We start from the raw sequence: 12,779 nt of genomic DNA, 5'->3' as shown, positions 1-12,779 counted from the left end.
AAAATTGTTAAAATATTACCAAGTCAAATCAAAGAATATATAAAGAAGTATACCCCATGTCCAAATGAGGTTTATTCCAGACATACAAAGCTGATTCAACATTACAAAATCAATTAATATAATCCACCACATCAAAAGATTAAGGAAAAAATCATCTGCAAAAATTTAAGCAACATACTAATTTTATTTGATAAAATAAAAAAAACCAGTTATGGATTTAAAAACTCAGCAAAATAGGTATAGAGAGAAATTTCTTAAACTAATAAAGAACATCTACAAGAAACCTATAGCTAACATTTTACTTCATGGTGAGAAATTGGTTAGTTGTCCCCTAATATATGAACAAGGCAAGAATTCCTGTCTTGCAACAGGAATATTGTTATAATAATGCTATACAACATTGTACCAGAAGTCCTAGTTATTGCAGTAATACAGGAAAATGAAATAAAAGGTATACAGATTGGGAAGAAATAAATTATCTTTGTTTTCAGAAATCACGATTGTCTATAGAATATCTCAAAAAATCAAGTTTCAGGATAAGTGGTTAATATACAAAAGTTAACTGATTGCCTGTAGACCCGTGGTGAACAAGTGGAATTTGAAATTAAAAATACAACAGCAATTAGGATCTGTTGATAGTTACACATAGAGGCATGTGGAGAAGAGGGTTGGAGATCTTATTGTTGATGTATGGAGGCATAGATTTTTTATCTATGTAGAACATTAAGTTGAAAATACACAATTCATTCATTTATTCATTTAATAATTGTTTTCTGAGCCTTTAAGGGTTAGCCAATGAGGTGACACAAAATTAAAAGGACATAATTGCTTCCCCCAGAAAATTCTAATCTCTTTAAGAAATTATAGAGTAAATATTAAATTCTTATCACACAAGATAACGTAAATGTTTTAAAAGATATTAAAATAAAATGCTATAGATATCAGAGGGAGAAACTTTATAACTACTGTTTTTAATATAACTATGTAATGACTTTGGGAGGGAGTGATGTCAGCAAGATGGGAGAATCAGCAGCCCCGGACTCTCCCTGCTATAATTTCAAATTAAAAATACACAGACCAATTCCTTTAATAAGAAATTCAAAGACCAATTAAGAGGCCTCTGCTTCCCAGGTGAGTGTGAAAAACAGCTGCACTGAAGCAGGAAGGAAAGTTTGTGGCACCCACTCTCCACACCCCCTCCCCTCAGCACAACACAGTGCAAAAGAGAATCCCAACTTACAGCTTCTCCTAGAGACAGTGGAGTGACCATCCCTCCAACATTCTGACTTTTTAGAAAGCTGTTGGAGGGACAGGATTTTATTTTACCTGAATCTAGGTGCCTTTGAGAAGAAAAGTGATGGTTTACATAACAAGTGTATACCACTAGAGCCCCTCCCACCTAGACCACCACCATCTGATCGGGGGAAAAAACAAAAACAAAAAAAACTCCAAATCCTGGCTATATCTTGTGGAGAAAGAAAGAGCATGCATCCAACTTTCTAGATTTTGGGAAATTGAGGCGGGAAAGCTGCCTTTTCAACTGGTTTCTGTATTGCCTGCCTGTGAGCGCTGATGGGACCAGCATGTTTTAGATCCTGAGAGCTAATGAGAACAAAAGAGGGGAGGGAGGCTTGCTTGTGGCTTGCTCTTGCTCTGGAAGACTCTCAGTGCAATAGACAGATCAATTTGCATGCTGAATTCTACCTCTGGGGAGAAAGAAAAGAGTTTGATTGTACATCGAACATTCTAGTTTTTTGGGAGACTACCCTAAAGACTGGTTTCTGTCTTTCCCAGATCTAAGAGCTGAAAGGAAAGGGGTGTCAAGTTAGGAGTTACTGAGAACAAAGGTGGAATTGGAATAGTATGTACACATATATACACCTGCCAGAGCCCCTCTCCCCTGAGGATGGAGTGATCAGGAGTAAATCCCCTGTTCTTGACTTCTCCTTGAAAAGAGAGAACTAGAGTGCACATTGAACATTCCGGCTTTTCAGGGGGCAGTGTGAAGGACTGGTTTCTGTCTTGCCTATATGGGAGCACTGATAGCACCAGAATACTCCAGATTCTGGGGGCTAAGAAGAACAAGAGAGGGGTGGGTCACTTAACTGTAGCTTCCTGCTACTCCACAAGACCAGCAGTATCACAAAAGAGCGCAAAAGAGAGCAAGAGATTACAAGATTGTGAAGAGAAACTGGTAAAGACCTCTATAGTAGGAAATTTACATGCACGTTTCCGGAGAAAAGATAGCCACAAAAAGGTTATGAGAAGCCTCTAGAATCTGAGTCTGATTATTAAAGTATTTCCCTATAGGAGCCTAGGCTGTTAAGACTGGGAGAGATAGCTGTGTTTTTAAATGCACTAATACCAACACAAAATTATCAGAAACATGAACAGTAAAAAATTAATGGACCAGCACAAATAATAAATCCCTAGAAAATGAACATATATAAATGAATGTCTATACATTACCTGAAAAAATTCAAAACAATCATCATAAAGATTCTCACTGAGTTTAGAAAAACAATGCATGAACAAAATTAGAATTTCAACAAAGAGACCCAAAGAGAAATTTTGGTTTTTGAAAATACAGTAACTGCATGGAACAGTTCATTAAAGGAATTTAAGAGCAAACTTGAATATGCAGAAGAAAGAATAAGCAAACTAAAACAAAAGTAATTTGAAATTATCCAGTCAGAAAAACAAAAAGAAAAAACAGGAATGAAGAATAGTGAAAAAAAACTAACACATGTATGGGACACCATTATGTAAACCATATACATTACACATATTTTATACAATATATACAATATTGGATCTCAAAAGATAAAAAGAGAGAAAGGGTCAGAAAGCTCATTTGAAGAAATAATCAAAAACTTTTCAAATCTGGGCATCCAGATTTATGAAGCAGAGCAGACAGAAAATAGAAACTCAAAAGAAACTCAAAGCCACAATATACATTAGTGACACATTATAATCAAACTGTCAGACGTCAAAAAAAAAAAAATTTTAAACAGTAAGAACTGACACACTGTGTATGAGGGAGATCCCAGTAAGACTATCAGTAGATTTATCAGCAAAATCATTGCAGGTCCTAAGGGAGTAGGATAATATACTCAAGGTACTGAAAGAAATAACAAATCTAACCAAGAATACTATATATTCAGAAAAAATATCCTTCAATAATGAAGGAGAAATAAAGTCATCCCAGCAAAACAAAAACTAAGGGAGTTTAATCAACCACTAGACCTGACTTAAAAATGTAATAGCGTCCTTCATGTTGAAAAGAGAGGGTGCTTTATAGTAATATTAAAGTATAAACATTGCTCACAGGGTAAATATATAGACAAATACAGAATGCTGTAATACTATAATGGTGGTATGTAAGTTACTTTTAATTCTAGTATAGAATTTAAAAGGAAAAAACTATATAAAATGTGTTAATGGATACAGGGTAAAACAAAGACATTTGTGACAATAGCATAAAGTATGTGTCAAAGAGGAAGAAGTAAAAGTGTAAAAGTTTGCATGCGATTGAAGTTATGAACTTAAAATAAATTTTTGTATCTATAACAAATTTTATGTAAGTCCTATGGTGATCACAAAGAAAATACCTAGAGAAAATGCACAAAAGAAAATGAGAAAAGTATGTCACAACAAAAAAATCAATGAAATACAAAGAAAAACAGCAAAAGAGAAAGACAAATAAGCTACAAGACAGACACAAGACATTAATAAGATAGCACTAGTAAATCCTTGCCTATCAGCAACTACTTTAAATATAAATGAATTAAACAAAAACATATAGAAGACTAAACTATATGCCAGCTACAGTAAACTCACTTTAGAGATAGGACCACACATAGGCTGAAAGTGAAAGTATGGAAAATTATATTCTCTGCAAATCATAACCAAAAGTGAGCATGGGTGGCCATACTGTTATCAGACATAATAGACTTTAAGTCAAAAACTGTCACAAGATAAAAGAAGGGCATTATCTAATGATAAAAGGATAAATTTATCAGGAAGATTTAACAATTATAAACATATGTGGGCTCTAGGGCATCCAAATATATGAAGCAAACATTAAAAGAACAGAATAGATAAATAGCAATACAATAATAGCAGGATATCTTAATATCTATTTTCAATTTTTGATAGAACAATCAGAAAGAAAAACTAAGGAAACAAGACTAAACACGACAGACCAATTGGGCTTAACAGACTTATATAGAACATTCCACTCAACAGCAAAAGAAGACATACCCTTCTCAAGTGTATATGGTACATTCTCTGTGATAGATCACATGTTAGGCCATAAAATTAAGACTGATATAATACCAAGTATATTTTCCCACCATGATGGAATAAAACTAGAGATCAATGGCAAATGGAAAATTAGAAATATCATAAATACGTGGAAGTTAAACATAACACTCTGAGATAACCAACAAGTCAAAGAAGAAACGAAGAATAAAATTAGAAAATATCTTGATATATTTGGAAAGTATGACATGCCAAAACTTACAGCATTGCAGCAAAAGGAAATGTAAAGCAATCAACACCTACATTAAAAATAATTTAACAACTTAACTTTATACCACAAGACATTAGAAGAGAAGAAACTAAGCCCAAAATTAGCAAGAAGGAAGGAACTAGGAGAGATTAGAGTAAAATAAATGAAATAGGAACTAGAAAAACAACAGAAAAGATCAATGAAACAGTTTTTTTTAAAAGACAAAATTGACAAAACATTGACTATCCAAGCAAAAAAGACAGAGGCTTCAGCGGGGAGGGCATTAGCTCAAGTGGTAGAGCACATGCTTGGCACGCACAAGGCCCTGGGTTCAATCCCCAGTACCTCCTCTAAAAGGAATTGAATTTAAAAAACCTAATACACCTCCCCCCAAAAAGAAAGAAAGAAAAAAAAACCAAAGATGCTTCAAATAAATGAAATTATAAATGAAAAAGGAGACATTGCAACTGATACCACAGAAATGCAAAGGCTCATAAAGGTCCACTATGAACAACTGTGTGCTAACAAATTGGATAAACTAGAAGAAATGGATACATTCCAAGAAACATACAACCTACGAAGTTTTAGCCAGGAGACTGAATCAGGAATCAAAAACCTCCCCAAAAGAAAAGATCAGGACCAGATGGATTCACTGGTTAAGTTCTATCAGTCATTTAAGGAGTACTGCTATTCCTTCTCAAGCTCTACCAAAAAAATTAAAGAGAAGGGAATACTTTCCATGTCATTTTATGAGATCAGCAATCCTGATACCAATTACAGAAAAAGACAGTAAAAGTAAACCACAAAGCAATATCCCTGATGAACATAGATGCAAAAATTGTCAACAAAATACTACCAAACAATTTATCAGCACATTAAAAGGATTATACACCATGAAAATGGGATTTATCCCTGGGGTACAAGGATGTTCAACATAGAAAAATTAATCTATGTGATTTACCACATTAACAGAATGAAGGATAAGAATCACATCATCATCTCAATAGATGCAGAAAAGGCACCTGACAAAATTCAACACTTTTTTTTAATGATAAAAACACTCACAAGGAATAAAGAAAATTTCCTTAACAAAAGTCACAGCTAAGTAATACTCAACAGTTTAAAAAAAAAAAAAAAGTGAAAGTCTTTTCTAAGATCAGGAACAAAGCAAGAATACCCATTCTCACCAACTCCTTTCAGAACAAGTGAACAAAAGGCAAACAAATTAAAAAGGAAGGAGTAGAAGTGGAATCAATTAGGACCCATATTTTATGGAATATATAAAAATCAATTCCAAATTGATTAAAGTCTTAAATGTAAAACCTGAAACTAAAAAGCTTCTAGAAGAAAACAAGAGAAAACTTTCTTACATTGGTCTTGAGAATGAGTGTTTGGATTTGACACCAAAACACAGGGAACAAAAGCAAAAATAGACAAATGGGACATCAAACTTAAAATCTGTGCAACAAAATTAACATTCAACAGAGTGAAAAGATAACCTATGGAAAAGGAAATAATTTTTTCAAACCATATATTTGAATATAGTTAATCTCCAAAATATGTAAGAATCTTTTAATAGTCAATAGTCAAAAAAAAATTAACCTCATTAAAAAATGAGCAAGGGCCTGAATAGACATTACTCCAGGGAAGACATACAAATGGCCAATGGGACTATAAAAAATGTTCAACATCTCTAATCATCAAGAACACATGCAAAGCCAATCTACAATAAGATACCACCTCATACATGTTAGAATGGCCATCATAAAAACCTAAACAAAATGATAATATAACTAGTGAGGCTGAGTAACAATAATTAGAATCCTTGTATACTCTTGCTGCAACCCAGGGATAAATCCTACTTGTTCATGGTATATGATCATTTTAATAGTACATTTAATAGTACATTAAAATGATCATACACCATGGTTTGCTGGTATTTTGTAGAGAATTTTTACATCTATTTTCATAAAGGATATTGGTTTGTAGTTTTCTTTTCTGTCCAGATAAGGATACTACAAGAAAAGTAAAATGGCAAATATCCCTGATGAACATATATGCAAAATCCTCAAGAAAATATTAGCAAAGTAAATTCAACACTATATTAAAATGATGACAAAACACTTTCAAGTGCGGTTTATTCCAGGGATGCAAAGATTATTAAACATCTGTAAATCAATCAACATGATCCATCACATTAACAAAATGAAGGGGAAAACTCATATAATTATTTAAATAGATGCATAAAAAGCATTAGACAAAATTTAACATCCATTTATGATAAAACCTCTCAACAAAGTAGGTATATAGGTAATGCACCTCAACATAATAAAGGCAGGTCCACAGCTAACATCACACTTGATGGTAAAAAGGTGAAAACATTTCCTATAAGATAAAGGACAAGGATAGCCACTATGCTACTTTTACTGGACATAGTATTGGAAGTCCTAGCCAGAGCAATTAGGCAAGAAAAAGACATAAAAGACATCCAAATTGGAAAGGAAGAATTAAAATTGTCACTATCTGCAGTTGACATAATACTATATACAGGGAACCCTAAAGTCTCCACCAAAAACCTATTAGGACTAATCAATTAATTCAGTATAGTTGTAGGATAGAAGAATAACATACAGAAAGCTGCTGCTTTCCCATACACTAATAATGGACTATCAGTTTACAATTGCATCAAAAATAAAATAACTAGGAATACATTTCACCGAGATGAAAAATTGTACACTGAAAACTGTAAGACATTGATTAAAATAAATTGAAGATGTCACCTGTAATGGAAAAATAGTCCATGCTCATAGATTGGAAGAATTAGCTGAAATCTTCATACTGTCCAAAGATTCACTGTAATCCCTATCAAAATTCCAATGGCATTCTTCATAGAGAACAAACTCTAAAAGTTGCATGGAATCATGAAAGACACCAAATAGCTGAGCAATCTCGAGAAAGAAGAACAAAGCTGGATGTATCACATGTCCTACTTTCAAAATAAATTTTAAAAATAATTATAATCAAAACAGTATCGTACTGGCATTAAAACAGACACATAAATAGAAACTGACTCACAGACATAGAGAACAAACTTATGGTTACCAGGAGGGGAAAGGGAAGGGATAAACTGGGAGCTTGACATTTGCAGGTACTAATTTATATTTATATACATATATACACACACACAAACACACACACATATACATATATATACATATATACACATATATATAATGAACAAGAGGTTTGTACTGTATAGCACAGGGAACTATATTCAATATCTTGTAGTAAATTATGGTGAAAAAGAATATGAAAATGAATATATGTATGTTCATGTGTGACTGAAGCATTATGCTGTACACCAGAAAATGACACATTGTAAACTGCCTATACTTCAAAAAATATATATATATATATATATAAAACGGACACATAGATCAGTGGAACAGAACTGAGAGCCCATGGTCAATTAATTTATGACAAAGGGGTCTAGAATATACAGTGGGGAATGGATAGCCTCTTCAATTAATGGTGTTTAGAAAACTGGACAGCCACCACATGCAAAGGAATAAAACTGGACTACTATCTTACACCATATGTAAAAACAACTCAATGTGGATTAAGACCTTAAATTTAAGACCTGAAGTCACTGAACTCCTAGAAAACATAGGTGGTAAGCTACTTGAAATTGTTCTTGTTAATTTTTTTTGGATTTAACACCAAAAGCAAAGGCAACCAAAGCAAAAATGAACAATTGGGTCTACATTCAACTAAAAACTTATGTATAACAAGGAAAATCATCATTGAAATGAAAAGGTAGCCTACGAAATGGGAGAAAACATTCCCAAATCATGTATCTGGTAAGGTGTTAATATCCAAAACATATCAAGAACTCACACAACTCAATAGCAAAAAATCAATCTAGTTAAATTACGCACAGAGGCTATGAATATATATTTTTCCAAAGAAGACACGCAGATGGCTAAGAGATACATGAAAAGGTACTCAACATCACTAATCATCAGGGAAGTACAGTCAAAACAACAGTGAGATACCACCTCACACAATTATAACAGCTATTATCAAAGACAAGAAATAATTGTTGGCAAGGATGTGGAGAAAAGGGAACCCTCGTGCACTGTTGATGGGAATGTAAATTGGTGCAGCCACTATGGAAAACAGTTTGGAGTTTCCTCAAAATTTAAAAATAGAACTACTATATGATCCTGCAATTCCATGTGCAGGTATTTATCTGAAGGAAATGAAAACACTAACTGGAAAATGTGTCTGCATCTCCATGTTTATTAAAGAATTATAATGGCCAAGATATTGAAACAACTTATGTATCCATCAATGGATGAATGGGTAAACAAAAATGTAATACATACTCACATACACACACAATGAAATATTATTCAGTCATCAAAAAGAAGGAAATCCTGCCATTTGCAACAACATGGATGGACCCTGAGGGCATTAAGCTAAGTGAAACAGACAAAGACAAATACCATATAATCTCAGTTATATGTAGAATTTGAAAAAGAAAAAAAAAAAACCTGAGCTCACAGAGAACATGATTTATGATTGCCAGAGGCAGTATGGTGTAGGGTGGGTGAAACTGATGAAGGTGGCCAAAATGTTTAAACCTCCAGTTATAAGATAAATAAGCTCTGGGGATGTAATGTACAGCAAGGTGACTACACTTAATAATACTGTATTGTATAATTGAAAGTTGCTAAGAGAATATATCTTAAAATATATTTTACATATCATTAAAAATTATAAAATAAATATTAGAGTATTATAAAGTAAAAGACGTCCCTACATCTTTGGTTGATTCGATTATGACCTGATTTTCCAACTTTATGACTTAGGCAATATATAAAGAAGAAATAGACAGTTATTCCAACTTTTGTTTATTCCACTTGGACAGTTCCTAGTTCATTCTTTATCGACACCTGCCAAGTTATCTGTAGTTCTTTCTAAAACAAAGAACTGTTGACCTTTACCTACGTATCTAAGAAAAGGTTTTGTTTAAACAATGGAAATACAATGTGAAGAAGCTACCTCTAGGTTCCTTACATTTTACTGAAGAGAAACAAGCAATGAATAAAATAAGCAAATAGGTATAAGATAAGAGTAAAATGTAGTGATAAATATTATAGAAAAAAAACTTGTCTCTAATTTAAGTATCTTACTGAAAAAATAAGTTAATGATCACAAGAAAGTAACAATCGTACAAATTAATGAAGCACAGTAATTGAAAACTTCTCTCCACAGTACAGTGATCTTCCTGCTGGAGTATATGTGCTCCTAGAAAAATACAGACTTTCCAGCAAATTCTCAGCTGTGAAAATCTTAGAATGATCTGTTTATAGATCCTCAACTGCCGTAAGTACTTTTCCAGACTGAATATGATTTCCTCCCTCCCTTCTTTCACTCCATCTATCTTCGAATTAGAATTCAGTAGTTAGAAGGGACATGTGTTGAAAGGAGAAAAGATTGAAGTTTTATACCTTTTTAGCAGTGAGATAATCTAATTTGGTTGATAGAATTGACAGTGAGGACCAGCTGTGCCATTAGGTAATACAAGGTGAATATTTTTTATAACTTGCATGACCTAAATCTTAGCTTCACAGTTTTGATAAAGAATATATTTAAAGCACATATGTTATATACAATATGCCAGAAAATATTTCCATTCAAACTATTTAAAATTTTAGATAAGAGATTAAAACTGTACAATGAGATATACATGTTTTTAGTAAATTTAAAAAATGTTAGCAAAAATATTTGGAGAACATTGTCAATGAGGGGACAAACACCAAACAGTAACATTAGACATAATAAACTTTATTCATACTTAAAGTCTCCTTGCTTAATTGTTAATTTCATCTTATCCTTTTTAGGATAAGGTCATATGAGTGTTATAATATTAGAAATTGAAATACTTTATTCAAGTGCTTGACTGAATTTTGTTAGTCAGCAAGACAAAATATCCAAGTCTTCTAATTTTTTAATGGTTGTCTGAGGTTGGCTGTTTCCAATTACAGTTGTCCCTTGTTATCTGCAAGGGATTAGTTCTAGGACGGCCCCCACCATCCCTACCTCCATACCACAATCTGTGGATGCTCAAGTCTCTTATATAAAATGACTTAGTATTTATAAATAACCTACATACTTCAGCCTTTATACTTTAAACATCTTTAGATTACTTAAAATATGTAATACAATATAAATGCTGTATATAGTCGCAAATACAAAGTAAATGCTATGTAAATAGTTGCCAGCTAGAGACAAATTCAAGTTTTGCTTTTTGAAACTGGATTTTTTTCCTCATATATTTTCAGTCCACAGTTGGTTGAATCCACTGATGTGGAACCTGCAGAGGGCCTACTGTACTCCAGTGGAGACATACCTTCAAAGACTTGGCGTAAGAAGTTCTTAATAGTCTTCTCCTTTCCTTTCAGGACAGTAACAAAAAAGGGTTTTTGTTGCTCTTGGTTGCTCTCAAAAAGAATGTGAATAGTACTATGTGGTATATGATGTTATTGATAGAAACACATATTTTTAAGAACCTGTCCCCAGATTACACTTAGATGACCTTAATTGCACAGTTTAGGGAAAAAAAATGGCCTCTCCCTTTCCTTTTCTGCACTGAATGCAGTCATGCATTGCCTAGATCCCACAGCTCCCTAAGAACACACACATTTAATCCCCTGGGGCTAAAAGCTCACAACTAAGTCCCAGAATCCATCAGACTCCATCACCCTGTGTTTACTTCAAGAACATTCCCAAGATCAAGTTCAATGACTAGTCCATTCCCAGTTCTGGACAATTCTGACCCACCATCCTAGCTTCAAAGCTTTTTGTGGTATTGAATGACCTTTGCTGAGACTACATCAGTAACCCCCAACTTCTGCTAAATCCTGCTTCCTTTATTCCTGCATTGGGTTGACTCCTACAGGACTCCCACATCAACTTTGTGTACACACAGCTCTGCCATAAGATCTGTTCCCAGGGTAGCTTAACTCATAACACTCTATTTTAAATTCATTCAGTTATTAAAATCTGCCCATTTATCTCTTATTTGGCTCCAAAATCTGTTACCTCTTTCCCATCTTGACTGGTGTAATTAAACCAGACTCTTAGCTAACTTCTATTAACTGTTCTGCTTCTATTTATTTCCTCATTAAACCCATCCTTCACACTGTTATAAAACAATCTTTTAAAATTTCAAGCCTTATCAAGTCTCTGCCTATTTCAGAATCTTTCAGCATTATTTTATTTCTGGGAAAAACCGAAACTCCTTACGAAGACATATTAGGCTCTGTGGCATTTAATCCTTCAAAGCATTCTTCTCACTCTATACTTAACAGTCCTAGGCAATCTGTAGTTTCTGTGTATTTGATGCTCTTTCACTTCTTCATTGATTGATATATGCTCTTTTTTCAACCTGAAATTACATTTCACTTTTATGTACCACTATATTGATGTGCATTCTACATGGATGGAATCAATTTTTATCTCTTCTGTGAAGACTTCCACAGGCACAACTCTACCTCATCTCCTGGAGACTGGTACAGACATTACATGACTTATTACACTGTTCTTTGGGTTTTTTTTTTTTTTACCATGTGAACTACACTTGGAACTTCATGCATACATTGTTTTATTCATCATAATAAAATAACATCAATAATGCAAGTAACAGTGTTTTATTTATCTTTTTCCATGGTACTTGATTTAATAAATAAATCAAAGAAGTGGCATTTAGAGAAATGTTGCTGACGGGGAAAAACCTGCATTGCAATTCTTTTTTGACTACGTATGATTTTTGAGACTATTTCAACAATTCTCCACCAGAGGGAAGTCTTACTTCCCTTCAGACTTCAAACAATTAAGAACCTAATGCTTAACTAATGTTTGCATTCATTAGGAGAGACTATGGCAGACAATCAAGAAATATAAGCCATTGTTTTTACCCTAAGGAAGTCTATAATTTGAGGAATAAGACAGACGAAATGATTATAAAAATAGAACATGTTCTAATGCATTTAGAATAATATATTTTTAAAGAACTTTAAATAGAGTCAGACAAGGCCTTGAAATCTGAAGGAAAAGAAAGGAAATAACTACGATTATTAATCAACTACAATTTTCTCATTTAGTTTATATAACACCACTTTAAGTTTGGTAATATTTCCTCCACTTCACACATGAGGGATTTGGGCCCACCAACACTGGTATTCAATATCATTAAGGA

At 33.3% G+C, this 12,779-nt stretch overlaps 1 long non-coding RNA gene across 1 annotated transcript in view; it reads left to right on the top strand.

Moving 5' to 3' along the window:
• The window catches only part of LOC116664255, a 575,010-nt gene extending 562,714 nt beyond the window's left edge, over nucleotides 1–12,296 (top strand). Inside the window, exons 12-13 of the long non-coding RNA XR_004320675.1 lie at nucleotides 9,794–9,904; nucleotides 10,864–12,296. This is a non-coding gene — a long non-coding RNA (uncharacterized LOC116664255). The remainder of the gene's footprint in view (nucleotides 1–9,793; nucleotides 9,905–10,863) is intronic.
• Nucleotides 12,297–12,779: the final 483 nt, after the last annotated feature.

Source organism: Camelus ferus, chromosome 6 (assembly GCF_009834535.1).
Source record: "Camelus ferus isolate YT-003-E chromosome 6, BCGSAC_Cfer_1.0, whole genome shotgun sequence".
Classification (NCBI taxonomy): Eukaryota; Metazoa; Chordata; class Mammalia; order Artiodactyla; family Camelidae; genus Camelus; species Camelus ferus.
The sequence above is the reverse complement of the archived record's forward strand: the minus strand, read 5'-3'. Positions and strand labels throughout refer to the sequence as shown.